General features: G+C 34.7%; 1 protein-coding gene across 1 annotated transcript in view; it reads left to right on the top strand.

Moving 5' to 3' along the window:
- The window catches only part of ASCC3 (activating signal cointegrator 1 complex subunit 3), a 322,615-nt gene that overhangs the window by 272,466 nt on the left and 28,814 nt on the right, over window positions 1–21,335 (top strand). The window lies entirely within an intron of this gene.

Raw genomic sequence — 21,335 nt, 5'->3', positions numbered from 1 at the left:
GCACCTAGTGTGTTAGGTGCAAGGGGACAATGATAATTAAGAAATGGTCCCTGCCTTCAAGAAGGAAAAAGGCCTATGTTAAGAAGTAATTATAGTTTGATATTAACTATTTTAAAAGTGTAGGTTGTACCAGCATGTCTAGAGCACACTGAAAGTCGAGTTATTAAGAACATGAGCTTTGGAGTCACACAGATGTGACTCCACTACTTTCTAACTATGTGATCTTGGGTTAGTCGCTTAATCTCTCCAAGCTCATGTTCCTCTATAAAATAAAGGGGAAGATTAGATAATGTGTGTAAAGCCTCAATATATTACCTGCCATATGATAGCTATTCGTATGTGTTATTGCTAGTTTCCATTGATAATATTTTAATATTGATAACAAGTTCTAGTAGTTGATGTATGATAATTTATATAAATCATATCAACAGAGGACAAAGGCCATTATCCTCTTCTATTCAAAGAAATTTTACAGATAAATTCGGAATCCTTAGCATGCCATGTTGGATTGTTCTGCGTCTGGCTGCAGCGTAGGTCGGGGTGAAAATAGCTTCCACCTCCAGCTGCTCTTCCCCTTTTGCTCCTCTGTGGAACTCTTGCTGTTCCATCTGCCAAGAATGCCTCCTTCCCCACCTCAGCCAGGACAGTTTTCACACATTGGTCAAGTCCCGTCTCACTTATCTGTGTGAAGCACTAAGTAAATAAAAAGAAAACATCATAAAATCATTGGTTAAGGGGTAGTTTATTCAACAAATATTGTTGGGTAAATTGTATAACATTTTGAAAAATAGTCAAGTTAGATTTCAATTTCATAGCATATACCAGAATAAAATTCAGTCAGAGTAAGGATTAAAGCCAAGAATAATGTTAAAATTTCAAAGAAGGAGAGGGAAAGAAACACAAAAAGCATAAAGGAATTGAAGAAATTACAAAAGGAAATGAATTTGCCTACATAAAAATACAAAATACATACGTCTCTCTATATAAAACCTTAAAAGCTTTAATACTTATTGTAATTATAGACAAAAGGGTACGATATTTTAATTTTTTCAATTAAAAGATTTTAAAAAACATCCACTGTGACTCCAATGATAAAATGAAAAGAGAGTATTAAATAACAACTTTTGGAAGAATACATTTTTATCAAATATCAAAAAAAAAAATTCAGCCTTCTCAGTGATCAAGCAAATATGAATTGAAACAAAAATAGCAATCTCTTTAGCCTATTAAATTATTGAAATTCAAAAAGGGTGATGCTCATTGATGGTGGGAGTGCTATGAGTTGTGACATTCCCAGACACTGCTAAAGAGAGTCTTCATTGACCCAATCTCTCTAGAAACAAATTTGATAGTATCTATGAGAGCTATAAAAAGAAAAAAAAAGCTTTAAAAAATTTCTGCTCCCTAGTTTTGTAATTCCTTTTCTAGGAATTTATCCTAAGGAAACAAGTGTGTTGTCAAGATATATGTACACAAATGTTCATCACAGCATTATTTATAATAGCAAAATAAAAAACCTGGAAAGCTTTTCTAAAATGACTAATATCTTTTTAAGAATAAATAATTTGTAATCTTTTGAATAGAAACTTAAGTTTTTGAAAGAGAATCAGTGAGAAAAGTGGGTTTTGATTTGTTTTTGTATAACCACATATGCGTATTGTAGGGTTGAGATATTTATGCTTGCCTTGTCAGCCAGTAGAGGGTCACTTACTAATTATCTGATAGTGTTGAAAAGCTCTTTTAAGAAAAAGATCTAACTAGTGATTAATAATTCTTAGCAAACTGTAGTCTTTCCACTGTGAGAAAGACTAAAATGGATACTTTTATGCTGAGCCATTATACATATGGCAGAAACCTAGCGGAATTTCCTCTCCAGTCATGCATTTATAAGCTGAGTATCTTTTGATTTCTCAGCTCAAGAAATGGATGTGCCCCATTCTCATATGTATTCTGAAAAATTTTGTTGTTACTACCAAATAAAATGCATAAATATGGTCTTTATTACAGTAGTATTATTCAGACCATCTGCATTTTATTTTAACATTACATTCTTTTAAAAAAGGACTCTACTGGTTTTACAATGTTTTCCAGCTGACAATCCAATAGATTATAAACACGTCTCAGAAATTTGATTATGTCAGAGTTAGAACTCACTTTGCTTAACAAAAAAACCTGGGAGGTAAGAGCAACTTCTAAATGTCATTCTCCTTGCATGCATAAAATTCTACACGTTCTTCTGTTCTATTCATTATTTTGTATGTAATTCAGAAGAATAATGAAGTTTGGCAGAAGCACAATAATCTCCCTTTTAAAGTATTTCCATTGGCTCTGAGGAGTTCTTCCATACACACTTGCTTCAACTTGGTAGATTTAGGTTCTTCACATCATCTCTGTAGGTGTTTTCTGTTATTTATTAAACAGTGTCAGCAAGGTTGTAAGACAAATGCCAAACAGGTGTCATCTTCTACTGACAGATGAACAAATAAATTGTCTTACAGAACCATTGTTCTGTAAGCTGGTGGTGTATTGCTCTGCTGGATTGAAAGCACAGAAAGAGTTGTAACCTTCATCTACTTTCACTTTTTTAATCAGTGAAAGAGGAAGAGAAGTGAGTGAGGAAAGAATCAGTAAGACATCAAAATAACCAGTGAATGCAACTAAAATCAGAGAAAAAGGAAAGATGGACAATTGCCACTTGGGCTCCACACCAAAGTGATGTGGGTAATATCAGACTAGAGCTTAAAAGTAGGATTTGCTTTTTAAATTATTATTATTATGGACTAGAAATATGATGTGATGATTATTTAAAATATTTTCATTAATAAAATTTCTAAATTTATATCCTATATGGATTTCAGAATTCAAAGAATTTTAATGCTATAAAATACTCTTAGAACTGTGCTGAAAAATTTTTCTTTGATATTCAGAAGACCCATAGAGATCTTTCAGAGTCTGGAAGCTGTCATTATAAACGTCAGTTGTCATTACATTATGGGTATATTAAAGTGCTAGAGTGCTCACTAATAAAGAGTTGATGGAGTCCTGATGAACTTCATTTTGCTGTTTGCAGATCAAAAGCAGTGAACAGTTCTTTTTTTTTGGAGAAAGCAAAAGTCCACAGATAGCCAATTGAAACTGAAGGCCACAATTCCTCTGTGTAACACTTAGAAACTGATTAAACAGTCTTACCTTTCAAACCAAGTAGTTGGTTCCTACATTTGAGGATCTGGGAATGTGTGTGACCTGATGTATTTTCATATTGCACTCTAGAAGTTTAATTTCGAGTTGATCAGCCTCATATGAGTACCAAACTTAAGAGCTGTACTTTATAACCTCTGAACATGTACTTTGTTTTCCAACATTTAAAGAACCAGGGAAATGCAAACTGGATTGAGGAAGTGGGTTAATTTAGCTTACAGTATGTGATTGCCTATTATTGAATAGGTAGGATAGATGGATGAATGGATGGATGAATAGATAGAGATAGAGGTATATACATATATATATTCCTATAAGATGTTATGAGGTTTGAATATGACTTTAGCCATAAGAATGCTTGTTTGCTTTCTCTTGATTCAAACAGAGCAGATGGATGCTTGACTGCCTGCTAATCCACAGCTGGAATGGTTTCAGCAGTTTCCACGTTGCCGGGTTAGAGTGGCTTTTCTAGTGGACTGAGAGGGCAGCAAAAGAGGGATATCATTATTCATCAGTATCCCAGTGGGAGCGCTGCCAGCAGAGATTAATTTTTTCTGTTATGCTTGTAAAACAAGCTCAGGTGGAGTCTCTAATCCTCAGGGCACGGGTGGCAGATCAAGGAAGATGCTACAAAGCTAGTTAATTTTCTGATTCTGGGGGAAACAGAAGCTCTGTTAGATGTATAAATACATGATTGCAAATTTAAGTAGCTCAAATCCAAATGGGATCTTCCCAGACATCTGGTACTGAAAATCTCTATCTTTCTTTGTTGTCTTTAAATATAACTTCTGAAAAGTTTGCCCTGGAGTCAAAATATTAGTAACTCTAAATATGAAGAAGTAATTAATTTTACGAGTGAATAACAAAACATTTAATTTTCACAAACATAAACAAAAGCAAAAGCTTTCTGCCTAAATAGACTCAAAGTTAGATGCCGAAAGTACCCACTTAAGTATATTACCAAAAAGATACAGCGTTATCTATCTGATTCTCAGGTTGTATTTTTTTAACATATATTTGGTCTATTTTTTATTTTTAGTCTCCCAATTTATAATTTCCCTGTGACACCTGTTTCCTGTATCTTATTGTGTGATCCAGCAGTATGTTCATATTTAGGCTTCCAAATAGGTGACTTTTTCAACAAACATAGCAGAACTTATATGTTCAATAACTATCGTCTTCTTATTTATCTTTAAAAGCTGTTGACCAAGTTCATTAAAAAAAATATTAACTTCTTCCAGGCCCATGGCACTCTATTTTGATTATTTTGGGTACAAAATGTCATCCATTAACTGTGCTTTTTTTGTTTACTTTTGTTTTGAGAAAAATGACAGGAAGTTATTTGAAGCCAAGTCAGAAGACTAAATTGTTAAGTCAGGCAGTGTAATTTTTGGTTGTAAAATTGATTGTGACCACAAGATAACGTGTAGTTCCTAATGTCATTCTGACTACAGTGCCAAAAGAGAAGTTTCCAAATGTTTTGAGTGATGAAAGCCCTATTGAAATGCATCTATAACCTCTCAAGGTTTTTATTTTGAAGAGCATGACATACATATATTCTGGGATATTTATTTAAAATCAGTCCCTGCTGTGACTCTAGTCACACCTTACCTTCCTTTTGGTTACGTTTTGGATTTTTATTAATAATGAGTTCAAATCTTGTTTATACCAAAAGCATTTTGTAGTCCAAGAGATAAAAGCATGAAGTAGAATTCAAAAACCACATAGAAGAGGGGGCTGGCCCCGTGGCCGAGTGGTTAAGTTCGTGGGCTCCGCTGCAGGCGGCCCAGTGTTTCATTGATTCGAATCCTGGGTGCGGACATGGCACTGCTCATCAAACCATGCTGAGGCAGCGTCCCACATGCCACAACTAGAAGGACCCACAACGAAGAATATACAACTATGTACCAGGGGTTTTGGTGATAAAAAGGAAAAAAATAAAAAGAAAAATTCTTAAAAAAAAAAACTACATAGAAGAGGCTCCTATGAAATTCAAGGTTTGTGAGGGTCAGGAATGCTTTTCAGTTATGAGGAAGTAGCCAGAGGACATAATATGGAATGAGAGTAAACAAGTCCTAGAGAGACTAGAGGACTAGCTGAGGAGTTAGGATGAAGCCTAGAGCCGTTTGTTAAGTAATTTTTGAAGTAGGAATGACTGCTAATAAATTAAGTAATTATTCTCCCAATCTGTATCAGATAAGCCAGTTCTCGTTGCCCATTACGTGTTCCACCAGAAGAAAATATTATGTCTTTAAGTACTGTACCTAGGCTAAATCAGAAACCTGTCGTTTCTTCATTTTACACATGTCCACCTTAACTTCTTCCAACTTGTCTTTTTCAGACGGGCCTTGCAAATCACGTGATTAATTCTGTAACAGCATTTGACTTCCCATAAGAAACATTGTTTCAAGAGAGAATAGAAATCATCTGTTGAATCAATCCTTAATTTTAAGCAATACATTTCCGAATGAAAATAGAAAATTAGAATATTTCTCAGAATTTTTCAGAAATTTTAGGGATATCTATATTTTTCTTCCTGATGAATGCAGACTTTGCTTCAAAATGGAGTAGTTCATATATACATTGATATATGCAAGCTACTGTTTCTGTTAGTTTCCTCTAAGAAACTAGATTTTTGCATTTTAGCTAAATGAGAAGTTCCCTTAGAATACTTAGATTTTAAAAAAGAAATTTTCTTTCCTTAGTGAATAAAAAGCAATAAAATCTAATACATTTGGGAAAATACCCTGAGCTGTTTCTCCAGTCGATGTGGCTGGCTGGCTGTTGCTCTAGGTACTACTGTACACATCTCATCTTCTGAATTCTGCGCCTCAGAGATGTGTCTGTTGACTAGACATTTAGGAAGAGAATTTTTGAAACTTGAGGCGTTATGTGAGCGTTGACCTATTTCACAAGTTTTACTGTATTCTGTTACATGCGTTCTTTATAGTTTTTAATTTATTGATATTGGCAAACTATGCTGAGGAGCAACCGTTTATAAAAATTAAAGTTTATATTTGTATTAATAATAATAATACTGTCCAGATACTCTTCTGAGATACATTTGAATATATTCACCATATATTCAAATATGCAGATTTATGTACCCCATTGTAGCTTGAAGTTCAGATTTTTACCAGTGGTGACCTGTCTTCCCTGTTGGAAAACTGTGTTAAGACTTACTTTCAGATCATTGAAACAGAGATTTAGCCTAACATTTTAATACAGTTGTATAGAATTACTCACTTGTTTGTGAATTGGGAGCCTTTTAAACAGCTATATTTTTATTAAGGCACAGAATTAATATCACATTTAAAACCTAATTAATTCAGAGCTTTATGTCATTGTGCTAAATAAGATTGAAAGAGTCCAAGAAGAGGCGGTGCTAAAGAACTGAGGATACTGATCTCTAGAAAAAGCCACTAAAATTTAGTCTACTTAAAGAGAGTCTAATATTTTATAGTAAGTGAGGAGAAGGAAGAGGACAGTTTTATTGAAGATTTTATCTTAAAAAATGAAACTAAAATCTGTGCAGAAAAGTTTGTTTACTTTTATATTCAATAAAATTTGAACTTATATCTTAGCTATTTATTAACTGTTAAAGGCTGACTCAGATTGATTTTGTTTGCGGTATTTTTGAGAGAACACAGTTTTTCTAACATATGTATCAGGCTATAATATTTTTCACTTTGAATTTAACTTTTAGTGCACAATCATAAAATAATTTTTTCCAAAAATATACTTAAGGATATCATCAATTTTCCCCGTGACCTATCTCAGTTCTTGGATATGGAAATCATTTGCTTTTGAGCACTTACAGTATCATCATTCTTAAGGATTTTTCTTCTTCAGTTGTTAATCCGCCTAACTCTGCCTGATTCTCATTCGCCAGTGGATTTGCGTATTAGTTCAGTTTCTCCAGTATCAGTTTCATTGACTTAATGAAATAATGCATCTTTTCCAAGATGTTTAGTTTCACTTTGCAATCATTTTTTAATTGTTTTGCATTATATTGTTGAGTTGATTTTATACAATTAGTGAGAGACTGGCAAAGTTATTGACTGATGGCTAGGGATAGATGATAATGTTAAATTAGGAGGAATGCTTGATGGCTAATTTTTAATTGGTTGAAATATTTAAGAATACTGTGTTATGACTCACTTTGTTGCACAACTTTTCAGCCGTAGGGACTTAGGTAATGAATACTCGGATGACAAACACCCCTGCATAAGGGAAAGAACATGACTTTGGTTTATTATGACTACACCACCACCATCACAGTATCTATCTTATTCTCTCTGAGCCTATTTCTTCACCAGTAAAGTAGGAAGTGATGATACTTATTTTTCTTCACAGAGTTGTTTTTAATATATAATATGTTGATGAAAGCACTTGGCAAACCGTTAAGCACTATTTTAATATTGTTGTTATGCCACATTAAAGGGAAGCAGTCTACCTTTAGAATGATTAGAAACAAATAGATACGGGGCCCACTCGGTAGCGCAGCGGTTAAGTTCGTGTGTTCTGCTTCTCAGCAGCCCTGGATTCGCCTGTTCGGGTCCCGGGTGCAGACATGGCACCGCTTGGCAAAAGCCATGCTGTAGTAGGAGTCCCATGTATAAAGTAGAGGAAGATGGGCATGGATGTTAGCTCAGGGCCAGTCTCCCTCAGCAAAAAGAGGAGGATTGGCAGTAGTTAGCTCAGGGCTAATCTTCCTCAAAAAAACAAACAAAACAAAAAACAAATAGATATTTTTTTTAGATAAAAGATGTATAAAGTTTAAATAAATATTTATTTAAAAATATATAAAAGTTTAGATATATAGAAGGAATTGAATGGCATTTTTTACTTAACATTTTTTACTGGTTCCTTTATTCTTCAATTCATTTTTACTTGAAAAAGAAAAAGAAGCTTTTTGTGTAAGTATTCAGCAAATTTTTATGAATCGTCTTCTCAATGTACAGAACTGTGCTAGGCCCTAAAAAGAAGACCCTTTTCATTATCAAATGATCTGCTCCAACTCCCCTCCAGAAAGAGTCTGAACTCCAGATGGTAGGCAGCACCCATTTTCACTCACTAAGAAAAGCCCAGGCTCAGATGGCTTTATTAGTGATTTCTACCACAGATTCTAAGAATTTCTACCAATCCATATAAATTCTTTCAAAAATAAAAGAGAGAGAACGCCTCCCAACTCATTCTATGAGGTCAGTGTTACCCTGACACCAAAACCAGACAAGGACGTCACAAGAAAAGAATATCACAGACTAATGTCCCTTGTGAATATAAATGCAAAACTCCTCAACAAAATACTAGCAAACCAAATCCACCATGACCAAGTAGGATCTATCCCAGAATGCAAGGTTGATTTAACATCCAGAAGACAATTAATGTAATGCGCATGTTAATAGAATAAAGGGCAAAACCCACACGATCATCTCAGTGACACAAAAAAAAATTGACAAAATCCAACACCGTTTCATGATGAAAACACTCAACAAAGTAGAAATAGAAGGGAAATTCCTCAGCCCGACAAAGGCATCTACAAAAACCCCACAGCTAACTTCATGCTAAATGATGAAAAACTGGATAGTTTCTCCCTAAAATTGGCAATAAGGCAAGGATGTCCATTCTCACCATTTCTATTAAGATTGTGCTGGAGACTCTGGCTAGAGCAACTGGGGAAGAAAAACATTAAAGGCATCCAAATTGGAAAAGAAGAAGTAAAACTGTTTCCAGTTGCAGATGACATGATCTTGTATATAGAAAAGTCTAAGGAATTTAACAAACTACTATTTTAGAGTTAATAAAAAAGTTTAGCAAGGTTTTAGGATACCAGATCAGTTTACGAAAAATCAATTGTATTTTTATATACTAGAAATGACCAATGTGAAATAAAATTAAGAAAATTTCATTTACAATAGCATCAAAAAGAATAAAATACTGAGGAATAAATTTAACCAAAGAAGTACAGACTCGTACACTAAAAACTACAAAACACCCTTGAAAGAAAACAAAGATCTAAATAAACGAAGAGGTATCCCATGTTTGTGAATCCAAAGACTTAATATTGTTAAGATGGCAATACTCTCCATATTCATCTACAGGTTCAACACAATCCCTATCAAAATCCCAGCTGACTGTTTTGCAGAAATTGAGAAGCTGATGCTATAATTCATATGGAAATATAAGGAACCCAGAGTAGTCAAAATAATCTTGAAAAAGAGAGCAAAGAGGAAGACTCATACTTCCTAATTTCAAAACTTACTACAAAGCTAGCATAATCGGAATAGTGTGGTCATGGCAAAAGGATAGACATATAGATCAATGAAATAGAATTGAGAGTCTAGAAATAAACCCTGACAGTTATGGTCAGTTGATTTTTATACCAGAGTGACAAGACAATAAAATGGAGAAAGAATAGTGATTTCAACAAATGCTACTGAGGTAATTGGATATATACATACAAAATAATAAAGTTGGACCCCTTCTTCACACCATACACAAAAATTAACTCTAAATTTACCACAGCCCTAAATGTAGGGGCTAAAACTATAATACTCTTAGAAGAAAATATAGGTATAAATTTTCCTCACCTTAGGTTAGGCCATGAATTTTCAGATAAAACACCAAAAGTGCAAGCAACAAAAGAAAAACGAAGATAAATTGAACTTCTTCAAAAAAGCTCTTGTGCTGCAAATGATATCATCAAGAAAGTGAAAAGATAGCCCACCAAATAGAAAAAAGTATTTGCAGATCATATATCTGATAAAGGACTTGTATCCAGAATGTATCAAGAATTTTTTTATCTCAATACTAAAAAGATAAATGGCTCAATTTAAAAATGGGCAAAGGATCTGAATAGACATTTCTCCAGAGAAGATATGCAAATGGCTGATAAGCACATAAAAAGATGCTTAACATGATTAGTTATTAGGGAGATGAGAATCAAAACCACAAGGAGATACCACTTAATACATACAAAGATGGTTACAATCAAAAAGACAAACAGTAGGGGCCGGCCCCGTGGCCGAGTGGTTCAGTTCGCGCGCTCCGCTGCGGCGGCCCAGGGTTCAGATCCTGGGTGCGGACATGGCACCACTCGTCAGGCCACATTGAGGCAGCGTCCCATATGCCACAACTAGAAGGACCTGCAACTAAGATATACAACTATGTACCAGGGGGGATTTGGGGAGATAAAGCAGGAAAAAAAAAAAAAAAAAGATTGGCCACAGTTGTTAGCTCAGGTGCCAATCTTTAAAAAAAAAAAAGACAAACAATAACAAATGTTGGTGAGGATATGGAGAAATTGAGACCCTCATTGCTGGTGGGAATATAAAGTGATGCAGCCACTTTGGAAAAATTATTCCTCAAGATGTCAAGTACAATTACCGTGTGGCACACCAGTTTCACTCCTAGGTTTATGCCCAGATGGATTGAAACGTGTCCAGACAAAAACTGGTACACAAATGTTCATAATGCCCAGAAAGTGGAAAGAGCCCAACTATCCATTAACTAATGAATAGATAAATGAAATGTGATAAATCCATAGAATGGATAACAGTTGATTCTCACATGCTGTCTCTAATACTCCACTGGTTCTCCCCCTCTTAACTCTCTTGTTATAGAATTTTCTCAGTAGTTCTCTTGATATGGTTTCTTAGAAACCTAAAAATAACTTTTTTAACTCAAAAAAATGCACTTCTAAATATATATAGGTCGTCCTTAGTCTAGAGAGAAGAAACCTCTTTGTTTGATTTTACCACACTCCTCAACTAAACATCTTATTTCCTTTCTCCTACTCACTGCCAAAATAAAAAATGAGATCTCAACCTGCTATCTCTATTTCTTTTTCGTCCATTCATTCGTAACTTCCTGTCACCTGGATTACTGTTGTTCAGAACTTTTAGAGGTTCCCAGTGTTCTCCTAATTACCCACTGTTACAGTCTTTTCTTAGTACTCATTCTCTTCGATCTTTTTATAGCATTTGACAACATTGTTTACTTCTTCACACTTTCTTCACCCTTAAAAGTGCACTTTACATCTTATTCAGCTCTTTTTCTTATGGCTTGACACTGCCTCCCCTTCCTGTGCCTGCCTCCAGTTGTTCTTCAACTTTTTTTCTTGGTTGTCTGCTTTTCTATGTATTCACCTTCCCAGGTCACACACAATTATAGTTTAAAATACCACCTTTAAATAGATGTATGTCATAACAGTCACCAGTCTCGACATGCTTGTGAACTACAGTTCCACACTTATGCTGGCTCAGTGGACATTCCCACTTCATTTTCCCTCTGTGACCCAAACTCAGAATGTGTCAGTCCTGGTCTTCATTATTGCCGGAAGACTGATTATTCCTGTCATTGTTTTGTCTGTCAGTTGTACTTGCATTCTTTCATACTCTCAAGATGAATTACTTCGAGTAATCCTTGGCTCTTTCTTTTCTCCTCCCCAACTCCTCATATTAAACCAGTTATCAAGACTGTTCAGACCTTCCTTTATAGTTTTTTTCTCAAGTTTCTGCCTTCTTTAAAAAAATGTTCACTCTTCAGCTTCCGTCTGGGTTCTTATCACCCCTTTCCTAAATAATTGTGCTAAACAGTCACCTAAGTGATTTTCCCACTTTAGTTTCTCTCTCCTCTTTAATTCACCCAACTCATCCCTGCCAATTTATCTGTTTTAAAACACCGTCTGTTGGACTGGCCTGGTGGCACAGTGGTTAAGTTCACATGTTCCACTTCGGCAGCCCAGGGTTCACCAGTTTGGATCCCGGGCACAGACCTACGCTCTGCTTGTCAAGCCATGCTGTGGCAGGTGTCCCACATAAAAAGTAGAGGAAGATGGGCACAGATGTTAGCTCAGGGCCAGTCTTCCTCAGCAAAAAGAGGAGGATTGGTGGCAGATGTTAGCTCAAGGCTAATCTTCCTCACAAAAACAAAACCAAACAAAAAAACACCATTTGTATCATTTCTGCCTTCCAAAATCTAAAATTATGTACATAATAAGGCATTATTTCCTGAACCTGGCTGTCAAGACCCTCTGCAGTCTTCCTTTTTTACCTACACCTTCCATTAGACTCTTACAGATCCACCCTCACTTCTCCTGATTAACCATCTTACTTTTACCTTTGAACATGCTGCATGTACACTCAGCTTCACGCCTTTGCTATGATTCCCACCTGGAAATGTGTCTAACATTCATCCATCCATCTTGGCTCAGCTACCTCTTAAAATATTTACTAATTCACACTTGTTGACTACTACTTTTTCTAGATTCGTGACACCAATGTTTGTTTCACTAATTTGTCAATCACTGCCATATTATCTTGTGATATTTCTTGTATATCAGTCTATTTTGATATTTCACTTTTAGATTTATTTAACTTTTCGTGTATGTATGTATTAACTCTTGGAAGAAAAATATTCAGTAAGTATTAAATAGATTAGAATGTTTTAATGTTTCTACTTTGGGGTTTTTTTTTCATTTATTTTATGTTTGAATATAATCTCATAGCCTATAGAAATGCAAATTATAAAGAAAGTCATCCTAATAAATATGTGAAGTTTTAAAGGCAGAACAAGGTGGTAAGAAAATATTTGTTTATCTTTTAAAGGTAGAATGCGGAGTGTGACATTTAACAATAGACAGTTATATGTGGCTACTAATCTTGGTTATCCCCTTTAGGATTCAAACCTGATAGCATCAAGATTTTTATTTCTTAAAAGGAAAATATCTAAACATTGTTAAGCTATAAGGCATTTTTATTATATCCTTGAAAACTGAGGAATTTTTTTTCAAGTTTCATCAAAGAGCAATTTTTTGAGGACTTAGCTATAAATCCTGGAAAATAGAAGTTTCTGATGGAATTCTTACCACTGAAATTATTTTAAGTACAACAGACCTGCTGGTACCCACTATTATAAGACCCCTTAAAATCCAGCTGTCAACCAGGTGGTCATTCTTGCAATGGAAAGAATAAGGTATTATTTCTTGTTCATATTTGTTTTTGGCAAATGATTCGGTGCTTGCCCTAATTGGTTGAAGGCCAACCATATGTCCGTAAGTTTGAGACATTGATACAAATCAGACACATATACTCACATAATCCCTGAAAGGAAACATACATAGATCTATGAGTAATTACAATTATATCAGTCAGTATTTACATTTTTTCCATCTGCATATAATAAAATTATTTGATGCTTTTAGCAAAGCAAATTGTATGCACATTGGAAAAAATATTTTATTATTGCTTAATTACCTAGATCTTAGTTTTATCATTTTCCAAAAAGTGTTTTATAACCAAGGGCTCTTTTTTTCCTTTTTCCCTTTAACCTGGAATGTTACAAATTTCACCCCTAGTATACCTTTCTCTGAATTTTGAGGTCGTTATAAATTCCATGTAAGTTTAGTTTACGGCAGTCTTTTATTTTGGAGATACACTTTACTCAGTATAGTAGTATATGATTTATTCATTTGAGTAGATAATTTTTATAAAAGCACAAATCATGTGTTAGAAACAATACTAATTATATATACTATTTGATTTTAAAAATGTTATATTACACTTAATTTTTTAATAGATTAATGATTAAATAAAATGTAATCTGAAGTAATAAAGATAAAAATATGAGGCATAGTTTCTTATCCCTTAATATATCTGAACCTGGCTTGGTAAATGCTAGATTATTTTTCAAATATTATTATAAAATATATAATATACAATTAGTTTAGTTCTTCTGAAGGGCACAGAAATTAAACAGGGTTCCTATTAGGGAAATTTACTGAAATGCTTTTTCTACAGCTTCAGTGGCCAAAAGACAGCACTGGAATATGAGAAACTAATTTTGGTTTGTTGTAACGCCTCAGAATGTTACAAATTAATCAAGTGCTACTTAAAGTCTAGAACTCATTAACTTTCTAAGTTTTACTTTTCCCATAGCAGAGATTAAGTTATAGCCAAGGCTTCCTTAGTCTCTCACATTGATCAGGTTGCCATCCCCACTGCACACGTGCCCTCTCATCTGCTCCTTAGTGAGTTCAGCGTGGGCAGTGAGGTGTGCAGCGACATAAAAGCACTAGTTTACTGTTACGTCATGCTTACACGAGACCAAGCATGAACCCGTCCTGGCCTTTTCTTACCCCGGTAATTTGCTTAGGTAAAGCAGAATCTTATAGTTACTGCCCCTGTTCTTGGGAGAACAAACAAGTTAGTGATATAGTGGTGTGAATAGACCATTCTGTCAGAGTGTATATCCCCAGTAAACTAAGATCAGTGTAAATATGCAGGCAAAACATAGTAGCATATATACCTATGTATTTTTTTTTATTTTTTACCTTATGTGCAGTAGCTGAGTTTATGGCATTTGTAGAACAGATTGAGGTTTGTAATGAAAAGGGAAACAAAATGAAAACTATTGAGTGAACAGCAGGGCCCATTTCATGTGATTATGGAAGATGTTTCTTTATTCTATTTTTTCTTTTGCAATCTAAAAACAGTAGCAGGGGGTTGCAAGCAGAGTTCATCATAGGTTGTCAATCACTGTCATTTAACATTTGCAAGGGAAGACGTCTTTATTCAAGGACAGCTGGGCAAATCAGAGACATAGATTTGCAGTTAGTAGCCTGTCCAGCCCGCACTAAATAAACAAGGACAGGGCAGACAAACCAGCCTCTCACATAAAAATATAATGGACTCCACTGACCTTGCTGCCCTCCATTCAGCTTCAATCCCAGTTGCATAAAAGCTTCACTGCCCACTTTCAATTTCCTTTAATTACCTACATGATGTAGATAAGAAAATGAACCTCACTTAGACTCAGTGATCACACACAGGAAATTAACTAGACAAGTTGTTTAAAATTAGAGGAGTAATTTGGAAGTAAATAGACTGTCCTACTGAGGAAGAAGTGGCTAGAAAGGGGTTTGTTTCCTTGTTTGTTTTTAAGTGGGGATTTTGATTATTTTACTAGCTCTCTCTGCTGATCCTGGGGTTGCTGCTTTTCTAATTAATCTAAACTAAGTAAAACATCTCCTTTGTAAGTATTCTGAAATATCCAGAATAAAATACTTGAAGGAGGTAGGAGCTAAGTAAAGTGGTGAAGCAAACGTCACATTCTAAGGAGCTTAGAAAAATTGTGAGCTGGAATTCCAGGAATAAATGATCGTGGTTTTCACACAAGGGTCTGGTAGAGCAATTGGGGATTAAATAGCAGTTGTCTTCATTCATTCTTCATTTTAAATTGCTTCTCGAGTCCATAATCAAACCAAAAAGAAAAATTTTAAATGCTAATATTTTTTATTCTAATTGATATAAAAATCGTTATTTTCTGTTTCATTCTTGTGTTCATAGCACTTGAGTTTTAACTAGAAAACACTGCAGGATTTCATAGTAATATAACAATCCATAATACTTTTTCTTCAGAGAAGTTGCACCAGGTGTGTAATATAAATGATTTGGTTTTTTTCCCTGTCTTTCCATAGTATTTTGAGTTGGTTCACTGAGGTACACCAAAAAGAGCATATTTCCTTATCACACGATGTGCTTTTGTGAACATTTAATTCATATGGATTTAAAAGAAACCTAATTGGAGATTGGAGACTAAAGCCTGCAGTATCAGATCTGCAGTTCAAGAGGATACAATTCCTGAATATTTTATCTTTAATTTGACTGTCTCTTGTATTACAAGAACGTTATCTTTTAAAGAGCCAATATTTTCTGTAACACAATGACGTATAAAGTGTATGATTACTTGGATGAAATGAATGTGCCGCTAATAAAGCATTAGTAAAAAAAAAATCTTTTTTCTTTGAATAATATTTAAGATTCAATGTCATTTTAGGTAGTGAAGTATATTTACATAATTGTAAACAAAGATTTACAGCTGCAAACTGTAGAACAAAACTCAAATAATTGAATCTTAAACCTCAGTTAACATCTTGTATGGTGTCAGATGTGGGGATTATTATAATAATGATAATGCCTAACATTTTATACCAAGTCTGACAGTGTTTAAGTGTTTCATAAACACTATCACATTGAATCCTCCCACCAAACGCCAATTGAAGATAAGGAATTTGGGACTTAGGGAGGTTCAGTTACTCTCAGAAGGTCACATAGCTTGTAAATGGCAGAGCTGAAAATCCACCTGTTGTATCAATTCCCAGATCCACTATTCCCTCTCCCACCTCACACCATGCCATACCACCCTCGTGATCTCTAACATTTCTAAAGAGATGAATTATTACTACGTTCTTTGGATTCCCCTTTAATTCAAACACTGGAAGCAGAAAAGGAGGGCTCCTCAAAGGAAGTAATAGCTTTTGCTGAGACCTCAGTTAATTATGGATAATTTTTAACTGTGGAAACTATTATTGATTTGATATTTTATAAACTTTCATAAATCAAATATCAACTCCTTTGAAGATCTCAAAAACCTGTGTCAAATTTAATAATGAAAAAGATGTTACTTATCAAAAGCATATATTAAGTAATAAATTCTATATAGACATTCTAAAGAGTGTGTCCCTGTAATGAGTCAGTGTTTCTTTTTTTCAATTCAAGTTTGAACCTTAACCTATCATTCCTCCCTTCTTTATCTAAAAAAATAGTTTTTTACTCTCTTTCGACTCAGTCATAACTTCCTCAAAGGTACCCTCCCTCGCTCTGTTACGATTTGTAACTCTCCCTCCTTATACTTGTCCAGTTGTCATTTTACTTTTATTCATGGTCAATTTGGATTTGAGGTCTGGCTCCCCAGCTTGACTGTAAAGCTTCGTGAGAATAGGGGCTGATGTGTCTGCTTTTGTTCACCATTGCAGACCCAACAATAATATGTGTGGAATAATATTTGGTAAACGAATGACTCAGCGTACTCAGACCTTGTCCATTGTGGTTATTAAAATACTTTTAATTTTTATTAAAGTATATAGTTTTCCACAGAGAGATTAAGGAACCTTAGTATAGAAAGATCGCTTTGTGCACTGCGAAATTTTTCATGCACTGAATTAAATTTTTTAGTAAGGTCACTGTCTTCGGGTAATCTACATTAAAGATCCCATGGCCCCCTTGTTAGACTTAGAAGGATCTCTCTACTGCAGAGCATTTTTTCCAACCTAAAATGTACTCAGCTGTGAGCAGACTCATCTGATACTGATACTGCTGGCAGTGAGCAAATTCACAATCCTAGTGAAGCAGGGGATTAAAGCAATAAATCGGGTAATTCAAGCAGAATTGGCATGGTTTGGAGAACAGTGGAGTCCCATCTTACATGGAGTTTAGATTCTAAAGCAGAGCAAATAAAACGAAAAGCACTAATGATCAAATTTACTTGAAAATAACCCCAAGAGTACAATAAGCATGATTGTGAGTAGTCAGCCCTCTTGAGATGTGCTGCTTCTCAGGGAACTCAACACCACTAGTTTTCCTCCAGCCGTGGAGCAGATCGTAGCTTCTTTAGGGCCGAATGAAGTAGTTGGCTTGCATTTTAGAAGTCACGTTTTATGAAAAATGTGCGTCCTTGGATATAGAATCACACATCACAGAAAAACATTTATACTTTCAGAGCTATTTGGGAACTAAGACTGGGGAATGCCCAGTTTATATTGTTGCCTCCGAGTCAGTCTCTCTCTCCCTGTCTTTCAGTGTGGGAAGGGGATGTATAAGGCTTCTTATCAACTTTGAGTAGGATTGTACTGAGAGAAGTGGATTACTTAGGTAATACTATTAGTGCCTTCAGCCGAATTCTTACTTTCCTTATATTTTTTTATTTTAATTGAAATTTTCATATAATTTGTAAGTCTAATCCTGTTTCCTATGTATTCAGGACCTGAAGAATCAGTTCAGTTTGCGGTATTAAAATAGCGATTCGATTTTCTTCTGGTGAAAGATCAGAAGTTGTATTTCATGAACAGTAGATAGAAATCCAAATAGGAATAAATTTTTAGACTTTGAAACAGACTTGCAGTTGATTTCTTCTCCCTTCACCTCCACCTAGCTCTCTGGATTATCGGCATCTCTTTAAGTGTGTTTTGCATACTTGACAGAAAGCTCCCGCTCACTGAGTGTTCCCAACTTCTCTGCTATTAATAGCATCATCATTCTCCACATCCCTGAGGCTTAAACCTTAGACCTCTCCTTATCTGTCTTTATGGATCTGCTTGTGCTATTTTCTCTGTCTGGAATGCAGGGAATCTCTCTCCCTCTCTCTTCTTCTGTGAATTGTGCTAAGCCTAGAACAAACGCTCTCTCTTTTGGGAAACTTTTGAACACATCCAATTCACTCCAATACGCTTTTCTGAATAAGAGTAATCTATTCTACACTTAAAATAATTATTTATATAAATTATTTCTTCCAATGTCATTTTAATTTTCTTGAAGAAAAAGATCATGTTTTAGATTTCTGAACCATCTTCTTCCTTATCTCCTGTTTCATTTTTCTCAAGCCATTTGGCAAGTCTGGGATAGCTGGTCAGTTACTGATAGGAATCTGGAGCCCAGATAATAGATTGAGATGGGTCAGTCATCTGGTGACTGCTTCAGTCCTAAAATTCACCTGAAATCAGAAATAATAGCATTATCATATATAACTGGTCCTTCTTTTTTGGCATATGACTGCAGAGAGAACACAAAATAGCTGAAACGACAAACAAAAAGAAAACCACTATGGCACACAGGGGCAAAACGTTATTAACTGCAACGTGTCAGCATACGCTTCTTACATAAGGCAGTCCAAAAGGGTGAAGAGTGTTCAAAATAGCCTAAAATAGCTGTGATATTTCTTAGTATTGCAAAACAAAGTAAAACAGTGGACGTAATTTAATAATATTTTTCCAGTTCAGTTAAACAGAATGGTTCAAATATTCATTTAAGATATTGTTTTCAGCGTACTATATTAAATCAATTGAAATTATTTTTAGACAACATTTTTTAGTCTTTTGGACTCACCCTTTTCCCTCCCACTGTAGGGCCTTTGCATATACTCTTCCTAGACAGCTCTTCACTTTTCTTTCCACCTGGTTAATATCTGCTCATCTTCTATCTTAGCTTATCTGTCTTTTTCTTCAGGAAGCCTCTATGACTTTTCTAACTTGATCTAATTTCTTTGCTAAACTGTCTCATGCTTCCGTGTATTTCTTCTTCATAGCACTTGTCACCATATCAAGTTTGCATTTATTTATATGATTGAATAATGTCTATCTCCCTCATGAGGTAGATATTCAACAAGTATTTGTCTAAATGAATTTATTCCATTCAATTTTTGAAATAGGAATTTGTTAATATAATGATGAATTTTTATCATAAGGATATAACTATCATCATTGCCCTTTTTTTAAGTACTCTTGTAGTATATTCTTAGCATACAGTAAAGGCACAAGTTTCTGAAATTGTTGATGAAGTAAGAAAAGATGAGGACATACTATACGTAGAGAGTAGAATACTCAAATTGTTTCACATTACTGAATTTGAATTCCAAATAATAAAATCTTAAGGGGTTCTGTCAGAGAATCCTATTTCGTGGGCAAGAATCCTATGCCTGTCAAATGCAAATCACAGTTATCTTGTACCCCTCTCTGAGTAGGTACTCCCTGCTTTAATTCCCATCCCTCCCACTCTGACCCCTTCCCCAGATAACCACCTGTCTGTTTCTGTTGCTATAGATTAGTTTGCATTTTCTAGAGTATTATATAAATGAAATCCTAAAGTATGTACCCTTTTTTTGGTCTGGCTTCTTTCACTCAGCATAATTATTTTGAGACTCATCCATGTTATGGTGAGTATCAGTAGTTCATTCTTTTTATTGCTGAGTAGAATCCCATTGTATGGATATAACACAATTTGTTTATCCCTTTGCTTGTTGATGGACATGTTTTTTCCAGTTTACTTGATAAATCTTTGTGTGGACATATGCTTTATTTTCTCTTGGGTAAATCCATAGGAATGGAATGGCTGGATCACATGGTAGTGGTGTGTTTAATTTTTGAGAAAATGTGAAACTGTTTTCCAAAGGGACCATAACATTTTACATTCCCACCAGCTGTGTATGAAAGTTCCAGTTTTTCTACATCTTTGCCAATACTTGGTATGTCAGCCATTTAAATTTTGGCCATTCTAGTTCTTATTTTCCTAATAGCTAATAATATTGCACATCTTTATATAAAGTATCTGTTAAAATCTTTGCCCATTTTTTCATGGGCTCTTTTCCCACTTTGAGTTTTAAGAGTTTGTATAGTCTAGATATAAGTCCTATATTAGATATATGCTTTTCAGATGCTTCCAGTCTGTGGTTTATATTTTCATTCCCTTAATGCCTTTTTAAGAACAGAAGTGTTTTATTTTGATGAAGCTCAATTGATCAGTTTTATCTCTTATAGATCATGCTTTAAGTTATCCTATAAAAAAAAATCTTTTCCTAACCCTAGGTAACAAAAATGTTCTCCTATTTTCTTCTGGAAGTTTTATAGTTTTAGATTTTATATTTAGGTCTATGATACATTTGAGTGAATTTTTGTATACAGTGTTCGATAGGGATCAAAGTGTTTTCTTTGGTTTTTTGGTGTAGATACCCAATTATTCATTTCTTGAAAAGTCTGTTCTTTCTCCACTAATTTGTCTTTGAGCCTTTGTCACAAATTGGTTGTCCATGTATGTATGGGTTTATTTCTAGACTCTTTATTCTATTCCAATACAACCCTTTTTTGATTAATGCAGCTTTGTGTTAAGTATTGAGATCAGGTAGTTCTAGCTTTTTGGCTTTGTTCTTTTTTAGAGTTCTTTTAGCTAGTCTAGTCCTTTGCATTTTCATATGAATTTTAGAATCAACTTGTTAATTTTTACCAAAGGGGAAAACAAAGTCTGCTGTGGTTTTGATTGGGATTGTATTAAATCTATAGATCAATCTCTCTCCATTTAGTTAGGGTTTTTTGCAACAAATTGACCCAATTTTTGTTTGTCTGACAAAGTCTTCATTTCTCTTTCACTTTTGAGGGGTGATTTTACTGGGTGCAGAATTCCGGGTTGGTTGCAGCTTCTGTTTCTTGTCCACACTGATCCTTCAACAATTCATCAATTACAGATCTGTTTTCTTACTCTTGCCCTGGTGCCCTTAGCAGTTTCTGCTCTTGAGTCTCTGCTCCAGGT

Source organism: Equus asinus, chromosome 24 (genome assembly GCF_041296235.1).
Source record: "Equus asinus isolate D_3611 breed Donkey chromosome 24, EquAss-T2T_v2, whole genome shotgun sequence".
NCBI lineage: Eukaryota > Metazoa > Chordata > Mammalia > Perissodactyla > Equidae > Equus > Equus asinus.
Note: the sequence above shows the minus strand (reverse complement) of the source record. Positions and strands in the feature narration are given on the sequence as shown.